General features: G+C 32.3%; 1 protein-coding gene across 2 annotated transcripts in view; it reads right to left on the reverse strand.

The window, feature by feature from the left end:
- LOC123681060 (A-kinase anchor protein 200) overlaps positions 1-18,053 on the reverse strand; it is a 79,903-nt gene that overhangs the window by 27,337 nt on the left and 34,513 nt on the right. Inside the window, exon 1 of one of the 2 annotated variants that reach the window (XM_045619252.1) lies at positions 15,919-16,057. The exons of the other annotated variant lie outside the window; for it this stretch is intronic. The gene's annotated coding sequence lies outside the window, so the exon portion shown is untranslated. Of the gene's footprint in view, positions 1-15,918; positions 16,058-18,053 lie in introns of those variants that run through there. 2 annotated transcript variants of the gene reach the window in all.

An 18,053-nucleotide genomic window follows, 5' to 3' on the forward strand; every position in this document is an offset into this window, starting at 1 on the left:
GTACACACTAGACAAATTTTCATGTGATTGAGATTGAATACTTTTATTCTTTTGCTATTCCATAAATTCATCCTAAGAGCTTATGATTGACATACTTCCAAGAGGGCCATAATTGTTTTAATGTGAAAACAAATTAGGTGAGTTGAAAGAAACCAAATATTCTATTGTGGATATTTACATTGAATACTTCTCATTTATTTTCAATGCCAAAATCAAGATGAATTAAGTAGTAAAGTTGGCTATAATGTAGGTACACATTAACAACAAATTTGATTACAAGTGGAGTCTAACATTTTCCATTGATTACAGAGCCAGAATATTTTACATATTTCCATATTTTCATACTGATGGTTTCAAAAATATTGATGCATTTCAATATTTTTATGAGATAGTTGGAACAAATCAAATGCTTCATTTCATAACAAATATCTTATAACAATAACAGTGTAAACTGTAAATGAAAATTTTAGGTTAGAACATAGATTATTCGAACCGAACTGCTGTGTTTATATTTGGCATCACTCGAAATTTGAAATTCAAACTTAAAACCACAGATTACTATAGTCTGTGTTAGATCTTTCATAGATGAATATTATTTATTTGAGATTTTAAGGTTAATTCTTGCACGAAAAATAAACAACGATATCATATAAATGAAATATAATGAATTAATGGATATGAGTATCAGAGCTAATATGGGTGGTAGCGAGCTCAATTCGTTATAATTATCGAAAATGAAATAGAAATCAAGAGAAGAATATTTAATCTTTAGCGTCAACGAAATTGGAATAACTCATTTATTTGATTATAAACACTACTTTGTTCAACAAATGGAATGTTAAACGTGAGTTTATGATGGTTTTTCTAATTTAGTAGCTTATTTCCAAGGTTCAAGAGGTATCTTATGCTTGAGAAAACTTCAGTGTTCCGGTTTTCAGGGGTGAATTAGCTCATTTTGAAAATTTAAAATGGCTATATCTTTTTAAAAGGGCCGAATCGGAAAAAATGGTAGAGGAAAAAAGTGTTTCTTTTGACCTCAAGAACCTTCGGTTAAAATATATGTACAAGTCAAAGACTCACCCTGTATACAGGTTGGCACTTTTTTAATGGGATTTTATTGGTAACTTTTAAACCATAAGAGTAAGAAGGTAGGTCAAATGGAGAAAAAGTTGCTTGCATAGAAGCATTATCAAGCAGTTCAAACAAATCGAGATTATCAGGGCCGGTTTTCGAGATATCATAAGAATAGTATATTCTAAAACAAGTTGCAGAATGGGCTCCTATTCCAACACGAATGCGAAATTCGAAAACGAGCGACGAAGGAGCGAGTTTTGGAACGCATGAGTGTTGGAATTGCCTTCTGCAACGAGTATTAGACGATATTTTCTCTATTTCAGTCAAGTTTTGCGAAATATTGTCGAAATTCAATGAAAAATTCAGATTATATATCCTAGGGACTTTTGTATTGTATCTTGGCAGGTGGTGTGACTGTTACGAAAATTGACAGATTACGGAATTTGAATATGAATCGTATGTTTCGAATTTAGACATAATTTACAATTATACATTAAATTCGTGAATTATGTCTGACGAAATCGATTGAACACTACCTGAATTATGAGAATTTGCGAATATGTTGCAAATCATTTCTCTATATCCCCAAATTATATTATATTGACAATTATTGACGTTTGTTGAAATTTGATAGGATTGGAAGTCAGCATAGACAACCACAAAACGAAAAATATATCTGAAAACGATGCTGTAATGAGTTCATTACAGCACTGTTTTTTAGAAATGTAATGAACTCATTCCCATACACCGAAAGGTAACAAATGGGATAAAGATTATATATATATATATGAACTCATTACGATACAGAAATAGAGAAAAGTAAATTATGTCATTTTGATTTTTCTTTTTTTCCCACTTCATTTCAAATATCATCAAAAAATGTTACAGGAATTTTTTATTTGCCAGTAAATTATCCTCAATTTGACGTAATCAGATTTCGTATCCAACGTTTCGTACTCTCTGGGCCACCCTCAACCTTATCTTTTTCAATACGGACCTGCATATTTTATGACATTTTTCGAAATAACTTTTAACGCTGAATTCAATGATATATCATACAATGTCATTCAAAGTAGATTTTCAGGTGATTTCGACCCTTATCCAATTTTCTTTGGGTCGGATCTGTATTACCTTCATTTAGTTTAATCAACAACATGCAATATGCAATAAATTTCAATAAGAAAATCAACTTACCCATCTTGAACTAAATGAAACATATTAGAATCAAAGCAAGAAACCAGTATACTGGTTTCTTGGTTCTTCTTTTATAATAATCATTTAAATATTTCAATTCATAATAATTAAACGAAAGTATCATTTAATGAAAGAAAAATCAAATGATTATTCGAAAGTAAATGAAAATTAATGAAGTAAGTGTTCGAAATGTCTACCATTTTGTAAAATTCACTTTACGGTTCTGGAACCCATACTTCTTATACATTTGCTTGTTTGGTCTCCTTGAATACCTTCCAAAACATTCTCAATTTTCTCGCGAGGTATCACTATTGTTGTATTTGTCATTTGTTCCATTGAAACAAATTACAGAATCGAACTTCATTTTGAGATCATTACGATATAATTTTTGCAAGGCTTGGTATTCAAATTTAAAATCATTATATCCGCGTCTCTTGACTATTTTATTAACAGCAGTTTTTGAAAAATTCCATTCTCTGGCCACAGTTCTCGATTTTTTTTCTGGGTTCGATTGAATTTGGTCAGAACATTGATATCGTTAATAGACTTGTTTTTTCTTACTACACACCATTAAATTTGGATGAGGGTCAAAATCACCTGAAAATCAACTTTGAATGACATTATATGATATATCGTTGAATTCAGCGTTAAAAGTTATTTCGAAAAATGTCATAAAATATGCAGGTCCGTATTGAAAAAAATGAGGTTGAGGGTGGCCCATAGAGTACGAAACGTTGGATACGAAATCTGATTACATCAAATTGAGGATAATTTACTGTCGAATAAAAAATTCCCGTAACATTTTTTGATAATATTTGAAATAAAGTGGGAAAAAAAAAATCAAAATGACATAATTTACTTTTCTTATGATATCTCGAAAATCGGCCCTGATAATCTCGATTTGTTTGAACTGCTTGATAATGCTTCTATGCATGCAACTTTTTCTCCATTTAACCGACCTTCTAACTCTTATGGTTTAAAAGTTACCAATACAATCCCATTAAAAAAGTGGCCACCCTGTATATATATATACAGGGTGTCCCGGGAAGAATGCGACAAACGGATACCATGAATGAAGGTCATCATGGAGGTCTCGTATCAAAAGATTTCAATAGCTGAGTGCCTTCGTTTGGGATATACAGGGTGATGTCCATCGTATGAGTGAAATTTCACAGTTCAATAACTTTTTAACTAATCGACCGAATAATTTCAAAATTTGAAGTTTTGTCTCCCTTTACCATCCTTTTTATTCGATATTTCTGAAATCGAGAAAATCAGATCCGGACTAGGAAAATTTCAGCTTTTTCCTATTGTCGTGAATATTGGATCACCCTGTACGTGACCATTTTAATTTTTTTCCGTTTTCGTAACCACAAAGAATTGATTCATAATAAAAATTCTAAATCTCTGCTTTGCACGGTCATACAGGGTGAACAATAAACATTCCCTTAAGAGTGAATTTATTTTTAGTTCAATAACTCTTCAACTAATCCCCGAATAACTTCAAATTTTTAAGTTTTGTCACCGTTTACTATCGCCTTCCTTCAAAATTTCCGAAATCAAATAAATCAGATTCGGACTAGGAAAATTTCAGACTTTTTCTATTTTCGCGAATATTAAATCACCCTGTACTTCGATATCATGATTTTTTCCGTTTTCGTAATCACAAGAATTAATTCATCATAAAAATTCTAAATCGCTGTTTGGCACTGTCATACAAGGTGATCAATAAACATTTCCTTATGAGAGATTTTTCATAGTTCAAGATATCTTGAACTTATCGGTAGAATTATTTCAAAAATTGCATTTTCACCCTTTACTTTAATTTTTAATCCACAAACTGGATAAAGAATAGAACATAAACAGCAAATAAATTGAAAATATTTTAAACAATTAATCAAAAACAAAATAAATAAAATATTTTCAGTTCAGCTAGAATTATTCCGTTCGAATAAGTCGACGAATAAAGCAGAAGTTAGTGATTCTCTACAAGTAATTGTTCCCCAATGCGGTTACTGTAGAAAAAATATTGTGAAAATTGGCTGGAAGTGTAATTCTTGCGACAAAGATTTTCATGCTGGCTGTGGCGTGAAAATGAAAAAATGTTGCGAAATGGATCTTTTCAGCATGAAAAATGCAGGTGATATTTTACCGTTGAGTGATATGGATTCTAGGAGTGTGTGATGTTGATTCCAACCATCAAGATCTCGTTCTGAAGATTATCCATGAATTAGACGCGAAAAATAATATCCTTGTTGAAAATAATTCATTACTTAAATTCAAGATCGCCACAACATGGAAAACAAACATCTTAACGAAAGACATCGAGATAAGCAACTTGAATAAAAAGTTGTCTACTGATAAGCGATATGTTAGTATCGATAATACTAGTACGCGCCGCAGATCTACCTTGTAGGTAGATCAATATAGCGCATAGATCTGCTTTGCCCATACACCTTGTAGGTAGATCTACATTGGCCATAGATCCTCTTTGTCCATAAATCCACATTGTCCATACGTCTGCAGTGGCCAAAAATCTATATGAAATTCATTCAAATACTGCATATCTTCTGTATTATCGAGATACTTAGGTTTCAGTAATTTCATAAAAAAAATTTACATTTCGTAACAAGTTTAAAAAAGTGTCCCTTTATATGTCAAAATTAGAAACATATCTTTTTTGACTCTACAATCCGCGTGTGTGGTGGGCCACCCGGTATATACCTATATAACAAATAACAATCGACTCGTTCAGAACACTTATCGGTAGTGAATAAAATATCGTTCTTTCAGGTCATCGGGTAGGAAAGATAGCGACCTTGCTGGTCTGGCACTGGGTAAGCATGTTATCGTGAACAAGTCGACACATCGAAATAATTCAGTGCTACCGAATACCAGAATAGTCAAACAAAGAACAGTAATTCTTTCCAGTTCGCTATCAAGGTTAACGTATTATTAGCCTCAATGAATATTTCAGAGAACATTTGTCATCATAATCATGAGTAATTCAGTGTGCAGATATCAACCATTATAAGTGACGAAGATCAATAATTACTTTCGGGAGAAAATTCAACAAAGTGACTTGAGAGCACGATATTATTACTTCCAAATAATGTTTGCGCATTAACCATCCACAATTCCAGTGGAATTCTTCAAAATCTTCATTGTTTTTGGTTTGTTATTCCGAAGGTGTAGAAATGGGAGAGGGTACTGGGGGGTAATTAACACCCGCCCCTCCAGATTTCCGAAATATAATATTTCAAAATTCACTCAAAGACGAAGAACGAAATATTTTCCATTTGCAATTTATTTGTGAAGACATCAGTTTTGAACTGTGTTCAAAAAAGGGGGGAAAAGGTGTTCCTAAATTGGAGGTACAACGAAGATGACAGATTCTTCAGATCATTTAAATAAATAAAGTCCTATAACTTAGGAGCGCAAACTTGAGATACAGATGTTAAAGTTCAAGTTTTTTCTCATATCACCATCCCTTCACTAGATTCAAATTCAATTTGAATTTGGTATAGAAATTCTAATTTGAAGTTTTCATCATGTGATACGCTGATTTTGAATGCAAATCTACAGGGTAATATGTTTTCTAGAAGAGTGTCCCTTTTTTTCACAAGAATGTTTTTCCTTGGTGATCCAATGGTAGTTTAGAAAATTGTAAAAAGAAACTCTGGTCCAGAACTACACTTTTCGGTTCCTTGTCGGTTCTTGTCGAACAATTCTTCAGTAATCCACAGGAAAATTCAAATTATTATAAGATCCAGTAAGCTGTGATGCAATAAAATTAATTATAAGTTTTGGTACTTATTCGGCCAATCTGTAGAGAAGATTAATAAAGATTCGATAAACTGTTACAAGCATCACAAAAAAGTAGGACTGCAAGAAACACCCTGTATCTCGAAAACAACATGGGCCGTTTGCGGGCCCATGTATAGGACATTTTATTCTGAATATTATTCAAGGAATTGTACAAGGAAGAACGATAGAATCGATTATCAAAAAAATGATATTATTCCGAGTAATTTTAGTTCAAACTTCATTATCGAACCTTTTCTTCTCACATTACGTTGTTAAAATTTGTTTTCGATTATAATTATATTTTCATGTATTCGTTCAAGGAAAATATTTTTCGACTTCCTCGAAATTTTCAGAATGTGTGCGAGATACTGCGGTTCCGGGAATTTCACGTTCACGAACTCGAAAGACAACTGTATATTAAAAAGGGCTTAATTATGTATGAGAACATCAGCAATCCAAATTAGATAACTATGCCAAAAAGGTCATCAAAATCTGATAAGAAGTCGAGTCTTGTACAAGAATTTGCAATTACACATACTTATAGACAGGAAAACTTAGTTCAAAATCGTCTGAAATACATTTTGTGAGTGAAAATTTGAAGGCCAGAATTTCCATGGAACTGCATATAATCCATACTAATTTAATAAGTAGAAGTAATCCTCAGAAATACTGAGGTCCAAGTATTGTCACGTTTGCGCAAGCGTCGCGCGTAAATAAATTAAATTCATATCGAACTATCTACAACCCATCCCGCCCTGACTAATTTTCAGCAAAATATGGTAAGAATTGTAAAGAGGGATCCATTCCGCTCCATCAATCAATTAAAAAATAAGTAAGCTTTATTTAACATTAGAAAGTTATATGAGGTTATCACGATTTTTCATTTCAAAAAGTAATTTTTTAAATTTTTTGGAATATTATTCATTCATATGCGCATGATAAACCTTTCCGAACAAATTTTTCACATAAAATTATTATACAAAATTCTTTGTCAAAGACTGAAATCCGGTTTTTATGAAATCAGAAATAAAGATGGAAATTTTATTGGGCTATTTCCATCATCTGTGGTCCAATGTCCAATAAACTATCTAACAAATAGTCCATCATCAATATCTAGACAACAATTAAAGAAGAGAAAGCATATTCGAATTCTTACAGGTGGTAAAAAAGGACGGTAAATCAGAGGAACAACCATATTTACGGAATCCCTAGACAGAATATGCTCATTAACGAACTTGACCGTGGCATTCTAGATCCGAACATAACTGATAATTTCAAGTTTTGAGGGTATTTTTGTTCAGGAATTCTTGTGTTAATGGCCAGACGGAATTTTTTCACCCCAGACTCGTCATCAGCGAGTCGAACCTTATAATTTAAGAACATTTCTGTTTCAAAATTAGAAAACAAGACATCTTGAATAAATGACGGAACGATCTGCTAACGAAACAAGCGCTCAAAAACAAGGATTATACAACATTTATCCTGCTATCATAAATTTCTGAAAATAAAGGAATCGCCATATTTTATTGTCTATTGCCACGATCACACTGAATTCAGTAGATATTTTTCACAGCAAGGTGCATCCTCAAATGTCGGTTATGATTTTGCGTTTTTTATTATATAAATATGAGTAATACTTCTTGGGCACATAGGATATTTTTCATATTACATATATGCGAGGTAGCCAAAGGCCAGAGTCGAATCATCGAGAAACCAAATTTTTATTTTGTAAACCAGTCGTTACCTTATTTCACATAATTCAAGAGTTAAGAGAAAACACAAAATAGATAATAGTTAAACTTGACAGTGTTTTCAATTGAGAACATAGGTATATGCTTTCAAAACGGGTTTCAGAATATCTTCCATTTTCTGCATTTCATTTTCGTAATTCAAGATGGCGGGCGCCGCGGGCGATCCAAAAAGTGTTCCTGCAAACTCATTGAATAATAAAGCCAACTACACGTGTTGCAAAACAAAACAGTGTTCAACAATTATCTGCGTAAATTGTCACAAAAGTTGTTCGGAAAGAGTGAAGTTTACATATATTGATGAAACGAGAGTCAAGTGTTGTAAGGTTAAAAACACAAATGACGACGAAAGTTTCCAATTAACAGCTACTAAACGAGAAAATGTGCTACTACAAAGCCTGGCAATCAGAAGAAAAAATGCCATTCTGCGAGAAAACAACGCTCTACTTGTGGAAAAGATCGCAGACCTAACCTATAAACTAAACGTTCTCTATCAAGAACAACAGAACGGCGGACCAGTCAGTGAACAGAGAAAACCCCTATATAGCCAGAAAACTAAACAAAAAAGTGCTAATCCTTCTACCAATAGACTGATGCAACATCTCGGCAAGATATACCGACACCGATGGCCAACCAACAACAGTTAAACCTACCTGAAATAACAAACCGCAACAACACTCAACAAAACCAAAGGAACCCGAAACTGAACATCCGATCTCTGGAACACAAGGAGATACAGAAAACTTCCATGAAGTTAGGAACAGGAGAAAGAAGAGAGTATCACCAAAAATTTTGGGTACTAAGAATCATAAGAAGAAGATGAGGGTTTCTCAGGGGTAGGAAAGAAACTATGGTTGTATCTACAGGGTGTGTCTTCGACTTGTACATATATTTTAACCCAAGATTCCTTATGTCAAAAGAAACACTTTTTTCCTTTACCATTTTTTCCGATTCGACCCGGTTAAAAAAAAACAGGCTGTTGAAAATCGTTAAAAAAAATGCGATTTTCGGCTATATCTCGTAAAAGGTTCTATCGAAGGAAAAAATTTTAAATAAAGCTTTTTTTTGATGTGATGCATCTTCTCTGAACACAAGATTCCATACCCATTCGTCTGTTTCTTTATTATGAACATTACATCCCATAAAAATACCAGAAATTCGAAAAAACCAACTCTTAAAATTTGAAGGTTCATTGAAGAATATTTGGCTAATTTGAAAAATAAAAGTATTCCTCATATTTTCTCTTACAAAGCGCCGTTTTCGAATAACTTGATCTTAAAAAAAAAAATTATCTGTGAAATTCAAAAAATTGGGTACTTTGGCTGAATGCAACTCTGTTCTGTTGTGGAAAAAAAAACCACAGAAATTAATATTTACAATTATATGATGTCATGGCTCAGATTTTAGAATTGAAGTAATAGCCAACTTAGTTTGAAAATGAAGTTATTTGAATAAGCTCACCTCAACTCCTCGATTTGATTACAAATTACTGAGCTTTGGCACAGCTCTGATAATAAGAAGATACTTCACTAAAATCAACATTCTTTTTGAAAAGTCCAGATTATTCATAAAGCCCATGTTTAAAAAAGTTTTCACAAAATAGTCCCATTATAACAATTAATATCTCACTAAAGACTGCTGCTATCGGGTCATTCAAACTCACATCGAAACATACCACTAGGTACATACTAGACAAATTTTCATGTGATAGAGATTGAATACTTTTATTCGTTTGCTATTCCATAAATTCATCCTAAGAGCATATGATTGATTGACATACTTCCAATTGTTTTAATGTGAAAACAAATTAGGTGTTGAAAGAAACAGGATATTCTATTGTGGAAATTTATATTGAATACTTTCTTCTCATTTATTTTCAATGCCAAAATCAAGATGAATCAAGTAGTAAAGTTGGCTATAATGAAGGTACACATTAAGAACAAATTTGATTACAAGTGGAGTCTAACATTTTCCATTGATTACAGAGCCAGAATATTTTACATATTTCCATATTTTCATACTGATGGCTTCAAAAATATTGATGCATTTCAATATTTTTATGAGATAGTTGGAACAAATCAAATGCTTCATTTCATAAAGGAATTGTTTTCTATCAGAATGCACAGTGATTTATTTTGTATCCACACATTTATTTTGGAAGTTGTTTTCAAATTTCTTGAAAATATGTACGGAACTTCAATATTCTGTTGGGTTTCTTCAAATCTTCGTTGATTTTCATTTCATGCTAACATAATAATAAATTAGTCAATAACAGTGTAAAGTAAACTGTAAATGAAAATTTTAGGTTAGAACATAGATTATTCGAACCGAACTGCTGTGTTTATATTTGGCATCACTCGAAATTTGAAATTCGAACTTAAAACCACAGATTACTATAGTCTGTGTTAGAACTTTCACAGATAAATATTATTTATTTAAGATTTTAAGGTTAAATGGCAATTCTTGTACGAAATGAAATAAACAACGATAACATATAAATGAAATATAAAGAATGAATGGATATCAGAGTGGTATGGATATCAGGGTGGTAGCGAGCTCAATTCGTTATAATTATCGAAAATGAAATAGAAAATCAAGAGAAGAATATTTAATCTTTAGCGTCAACGAAATTGGAATAACTCATTTATTTTATTATAAACACTACTTTGTTCAACAAATGGAATGTTAAACGTGAGTTAATGATGGATTTTCTCATTTAGTATAGGGCTGCCATACGTCCCGGTTCGCCGGGACATGTCCCGGTTTGGACCATTGTGTCCCCGTGTCCCGGTCAGTTATTAAATTGTCCCGGTCAGTAATTTGACCGTTATGAGATTCATATTTTCTTATATAGAAAAAAATTGTTTTCATGGAATCTCAACGGATTGCAGTAATCATGAAGCTGAAAAGCTATTTCTGTTGCTCAAACATTATTTTTCAGAAACAGAAGGATTAAAAATATAATTATTGAAATTAGAAACATTGCCAAATAAATCACCTTATACAATCACTGCATTTTGTATTGAATCCTGAGAGAACCTTAATATTTCCATATAAAATATTTTCGCTGTCAGCGCGGATAACACAAATATAAATAAAAGGTACTTAATTTGAAGTAAAATAAAGCCGAGTTTCTTTTGAATTAGAAGAGATTTTTTCCAAAGACATCAGAACTATCGGTTGCCCAGCGCACATACTTCACAATACTGCTTCCAATTCCGCCGATATGATGTCAATTTCTGTGCAGTCTATTGGTCTTAAAATTTAAAAATATTTTTCGATATTTTCTGTAAGGTCGACCGATAAAAGGTTTTCATGAGAATGGAGAAACAACTTACAGCAATGTACTTTCTCATTCTAGAATTGGATGGTTTTCATTTCTTCTATATATTGAACGCTTGCTGAAGCAATGGGTGCCATTGAAAAAAAATTCTTAGCTGAAAAAAGGGCTGTAACCGATTTTGTTTAGACTCTTTATTAGAACTTTATACTCTATTTCTACACAGTCAAGAATTTCTGATTGACGATTAGATTTAAAGGATTGAAAAATCATTAATTACTGTTAAAAAAAAAAAATTAATTGAGAGGATACTAAGAAACAGTTGAATGGAAGATTACTAAATAAATATTTTGGGAACCAAACAAGACAACTCTACAACGAACTAAAGAATGATGGCACGATAACTACAATGCAATAAGTTAAATTTGACAGTGACGCCAGAGATTTTTCACAACACCCGATATCTCGAATATAATCGACTCGGCCAATGACAAAATTCGATATATTTGCATGAATGGTTTTGAATGTTTTCCTAAATGAAATCTAGTGGAAAAAACTGTTGGATATTTGAATGGGAAAGGTTTCACGCTAGAAAAAATTACTTGAGAAGGACAAAATTTTGAAATATATAAATGGGCTAAGAAAAATGGCAACGAGGATCAAGCCTAAAAAAAAGGGTACCAACCTACTTGTTTATTGTTGCGACTTAATGTTGTTTTTATTGCGAGTTGTTATTATTTTTGTTCTTTATGAATTATTTAAGTGGATATGTCTGAATGAATGAGTCCTATTTTATTGGGGAATGTGTTATAATTCAACTACCAAGTGCAAAAAAGTCAATAATCCTAGAAACCCCGGATTATTATTGAATGAATACCTGTCAGATGAGTTTTTAATTTTTATGTGGTTTTTAACCTATTTCTGTGCCACTTGTCCCGGTCGATGTTCTAACATTTATGGCAGCCCTAATTTAGTAGCTTATTTCCAAGGTTCAAAAGGTATATCTTATGTTTGAGAAAACTTCAGTTTTCCAGTTTTCAGGGGTGAATTAGCTCATTTTGAAAATTTAAAATGGCTATATCTTTTTAACAGGGCCGAATCGGAAAAAAGTGTTTCTTTTGACCTCAAAAATCTTCGGTTAAAATATATGTACAAGTCAAAGACTCACACTGTATACAGATGCAAGAGACACGTCATTCCGGAAAAAATACGGGCCTACATAAATAATGAACAACATTTTGAGAATGTGGAAATAACAATTCATGAACTCCCAACAAATGCAGAAAAAAACAAATGTTTCAGAGTAGTAGCACCTTTCTCCAAAAAAGAAGACATGTATAATCCCAACTTCTGGCCCTGAGGTGTTGGAGTCAAAAGATATGACTTCAGAAAACAGCAATCTTATAACGGGGAGGATTTTCGAAGAATGTAACAAACAGCAGAGCAACGAACAATGAACTAAATACTCTTTTCATAAATATAAGAAGTCTACAGAATAAACTAGAGGAATTTGAACTCTTCATCGAAGGTAAAAACCTAGATATAATTTGTGTATGTGAACATTGGCTTCATCGGGGTATCATTGAATACTACCAAATAGAAAACTTCTCCCTTGCGAACAGCTACTGCAGAATACGAAGTAACCACGGAGGTGTCATGATTTATGTGAAATCCCAATATAAAACAAAAAAACTTCAGAACATTGACGGTCTCTCAATTGACGTTCACTGTGAGGTATCAGCTATTGAAGTGAAAACAATCAACATCGTAGTGCTCTGCATATATAGATCACCATCAGGAGACACAGGTATCTTTCTAAAAAAACTCAGTCAAATATTAGACATTCTATTTAAAACTAAAAAGCCTATCTTCATATATGGAGATTTTAACATAAACATAATTACTGATTGTAATTTAACTAATGAACTCTGTGATATTGTGAACTTTTTTGGTCGTGAATTATTAGTACAAGAACCCACTAGAATATCACAAAATACTCAAACCTGTATTGATAACTGTATAACTAATGCTAGGGAAGATAGTGAAGTTACACTAATTGACATGAATATGTCTGATCACATGGGAATTGTCAGTAAATATAAAATGAAAAATGATCCTCAATTGGAGGAGGAGACCAGCATCATTGAATTTAGACCATTTTGTGATGAAAATATTTCAAAATGCATATTTCTTCTTAAAGAACACAAGTGGAAATATCTAGAAGCCCTAACAGATATAAATGAGGTGTTTGATAGTTTCCTTAAAATTTTGCTTGAAACAATTGATCAATGTATTCCAAAAAAACCTAAAACTAAGCATGTAAGAAACCTTGGTAAAAAATGGTATAATGAAAAACTGAGATCACTCAGAGAGAATCTAGCTCCTCTGAATGATTTAGCTAAAAATGCCAATATAGCAAACATAGAGGAGGAAATTGAGAAAACAGAAAAAGTTTATAGGAACGAAATTCTAGAAGAAAAAAGAAAATTCATATCAAAAAAGATAGTTGAAGCCTCAAACAACTCTAAAGCAATCTGGCAAGTAATAAACGAACCTAGAAACGTGAAGAACAAGGCTAAGACTGACTCCAAAATATCTCCTGATGAATTTAATAATTTTTTTGTAAATATCTCCACAGCTCTTCTCGACTCGTTACCACCAACAAACATAAATCCCATTGAATTAGTACCACAGAAGTTCAGAAGCAAAGAATCAATATTTCTTTCCCCTACCACTCCACAAGAAGTTAAAGACATCCCCGGAGATCTCTCTAATAGCAAGGCACTAGATTGACATGAGCAACAAACTCATGAAAGCCATTGGCGAAGGTATTATAGATCCTCTTGTTATTATAATAAATAAATGTTTCGAACTTGGTGACTTCCCAGAAAAACTAAAACGATCAAAGGTTATACCTATTTAAAAAAAAAAAGAAAATGAGAATAGCCCAGACAGCCATAGACCAATTTCAATAGTACCAATTTTGTCTAAACCAATAGAAATAGCTTACAATAATAAACTTACATCATACATGGATAAAAATAACCTATTTTCGTCTTCGCAATTTGGATTCAGAAAAAAAGTATCTGCTGTTCAGGCGATTGCTGAACTTGTCACTGCGATAGTTGAGGCCTTTGAGAGGGGCGAAATAGTATATACTACCTTCTGTGATCTCTCGAAGGCTTTTGACTGTGTCAATCACAACATCCTCCTAGGGAAACTAGAACTATATGGCATTAGGGGAAACTCTTTTGACTTCACTGAGGCCTACCTAACAAACAGAACTCAGCTTGTAGAATATAATAATGTCAGATCCACAGTTCAAAATATATTAAGAGGGGTCCCTCAAGGCTCAATCCTGGTACCATTATTATTCATCCTGTAAGTGAATGACTTCTCAGACAACATGAATATTGCAAAGTCCATCTTATATGCTGACAACACTACTGTTTATCAAGCGCACTGTGATTCAAGAAACACGGAAATAATAAACAGAAATATAATTGAACAGATAAAGCCTTGGTTCACCTCAAACCAGCTGAGCCTTCTCTCTTAGAGAAATTAATGGGGAAATAGAAAACATTAATTAGGACTCCATCTCGACACAAAACTATCATGGAAACATCATATCCAAGCTCTCACAAGTATAACCTTTCTATTGAGGAAACTATCACAGACATCTACCAAGGAAATCTGTAGGGTAGCCTATATGGGACTGTTCCAAAGCCAAATATCATATGGAATACTTCTGTGGGGCAATACTACAGACTGGATAAAAATATTTCGTATGCAGAAAAGAGCCATCAGAGCAATAACACTAACTCCCTATACTGAAAGATGCAGACATATTTTCAAGAATTCAAACATTCTTAATCTCTCATCGTTGTTTATATTTCACTGTCTATATTACATCAAAACTAATGAGCAAAACTTCTCTAAACAAAATACTCTTCACACACAAGACACAAGAAACAGAAATGATCTAATAATCCCACAACATAGACTCACCTTACTCACAAAAGCTTTATCAACCTCTCTGTCAAACTTTTCAATAAACTTTCCAAGCAAATGAAAGATCTTCCAACAGCATAATTCAAGATAGAAACTAAAAAGATGCTTCTTACAATTAATGCCTACAATATCCAAGAATTCTTTGACGCTGATGTTCTCTCCTCAGTAAATATGTAGCTATGATATTTTCAACTTTGTGTTCCTGAATATTCCGATGTACCTGTACTGTACTTTAGTCTATTATTATATCTATTTATGTATTTGTCTATATACTAATCCATGTATATTAATGTAAATATTTTCTTGTGGTTACAACTACTCTATTCTGATTTTGACGATGCTAAAATATCATTTGTTATTTGAGCAAATAAAGTATATTATTATGATCATTAATCGAATAATATTTCAGTCTCTCTAGGGAACAAAAAAGCAAAATCAAAAGAATGGAACGCACTAACAAGATCAAATTTTAATAATGTTTCCATAAAGCAAATATTAATATTTCTTATGATTCATTTATGGAACTACATACATAAATTTTGCAAATAATACGACCGAAAAAATATTACTTTTATTTTGAATAACTGATGAATCCTTGAAATAGCTAACAATATAGTAAACGTGTAGTTCACCGTTTACGCAAACCGGGTAAATTTTAAAATGAGCGAAATTTCATGATTCATTGTTGACCTTAAATGAGTCATGCCTGTTATCATTTTCCGCAAAGTATAACTCATGGCAGTTTGTAAAACGATCAAATGAATCTTATTGCAAATAATCCATAAGAAAATCTTTATAACTTACCTAAGAAAAAACTCAATTCTGATTCACATAATACGGTTACTCCGTAATCGCTGTTAATCAATGACTGAATATTTGACGTTACAATTTATAGATGACAGTTATTGCCATCAATTTTTTGTTTTACAGGTTTGTGATTTTATGAACCTAAAATACTCGTACCTTTAGCACCTACGTTAATCTATGCATCACGAAACGACTATCATTCTCTCACAAGTGAAATTAATAGATTAAGTATACCAAGTATTTGAGACGATTATCGATCGAAAAAAAAAAACAATTTTTCCAATTTTTACCTTATTTTTTTTAGGCCTGTTTTCTCATATGCGAATAAAATAATGTATTCCTACAGCGAAGGTTTTAATTGTAGATGAATTCGGAGCTGTAGGAATAAATTAATTTATTCGCATGTGAAAAAACCGGCCTTAAGTAATAAATATTCTGATAAGTGCTTGAAATGGTGGAGGGCACAGTAACAAAGCCTGCGCTAAACGGTTATGTTCTATGAATTTAGTTCCATTGGATGAAAAATTGGTACATCAAAGTAACATTTTTATTTCTCTAAACTCCTAATGGTTATGGAATTTTTCATTAGAATAGTTCCCATGAAAGAGTTTATCCCGTAATATTCCGCTTTGTGAGGAAATACACCGGATATTTTTTTCGAAAGAGTTGAGATATATGAAATACTTATCATTCAATTCATTACAGTTCCAGATTCTTTCTTGAGGAAAATTTCATTCAGGATTGAAATTTTCGTCGATTTTTATCCGAGCTGGCAAAAAAAATAACTACAAACCCATTATTTCCACTTTTAATATAATTCAAAACCGACTATTGTACGATAACGTTGAGTTGAGATACAGAAAGAGCGGAAGTCGAAACGTTTCAACCGATGAAAAATTTTATTAACACCTCTGAGAACAAACTTGTATGCTTGATTGTTACCTAGAGTACTCATAGCTTTATAATGTTTGTGTCGTGCACTGCCCCAACGATGTTTTGATTGTTTAAGTCTCTACGTGACGGAGGACATTCATTATTATATTAGTTGAAAGTAAACATTTTTGTGTTACTTTCAATCAATATTCATCCTTTGATCAAACTGTTGAATACAAGATACTCAAGAGAAGGGACCATTTCAGATCATACAGGGTGTCCCGTAAAGACCACGTCAAACCGAGGGAGAATGTAGATCAAAGGATAACACACCTGCTATGACAAAATTCCCATTATAAACGACTTACCGTTTTCGATATATTTTTTTTTTTTTTGAGAATAATGAATTTTTGCCCCTTTCAATAGTTTTGCCCTTACGGTTGGTACAATTTTACATCTTTCTGGTTAATTTTTTCTGTAAAATATTGCTGAAGAATGATTTTAACGTTTATATTAAAAACATCTTCCGAAAATTTCAAAGGGGGGCTATGAGAAATATTTTTATTGGAAATTTTGGTACTGGATTATTTTGTTCATGAAGTTTAGCCCATCGTAATGGAAAAAAAATGTACCGAGCTACTGCTGCACATTACACCAATAAATTGTCTATTTTATAGTGATTTTAAAAAGGTATCACACAAGTCAATTGTTATTCAAAGAAAAAAGATATGGCTGTTTTTATCCAAATGGGTACGTTTCTGACAAAATCAAGTTTGTCAATTCTGTTAAGAAATCTTCGATGTTACATTACTTAGTGAACAATGGCAATTGTTTACGTGCGAAAATATCATAAGTGAAATATTTCCACAATATTTGTGGAAATTTTTATTTTATTTCTTTTGATAATAAATTTCCATCAAGTGAGGACCGAATCTATTAAATATGTCAAGGGAATTTTTCACCTTTCTGACTTTCCAAATCATGCACATTGAAATAGCTTCTTTGGAGAATCAGGGATTCGTGTCAAGAAGTTGTCACCCGAAATCACAGATTACAGATAATATCTGTGACCGAAATAAATTTATTGACGTAAAAAGTGAATGGATTGAATTATTAAATCACTAGCAAATTTTTGAAGAACTTCTTTAAAATGAAATTACAATAAAATTTAGTTTTCCTTCTGATCCACACTTTGGTAGGACACATTGGTGGTGAGTTGTAAGGACGATTCGCTCAATTAAAAAAAATCTGAATAATAT

This window comes from Harmonia axyridis, chromosome 5 (assembly GCF_914767665.1).
Source record: "Harmonia axyridis chromosome 5, icHarAxyr1.1, whole genome shotgun sequence".
Classification (NCBI taxonomy): domain Eukaryota; kingdom Metazoa; phylum Arthropoda; class Insecta; order Coleoptera; family Coccinellidae; genus Harmonia; species Harmonia axyridis.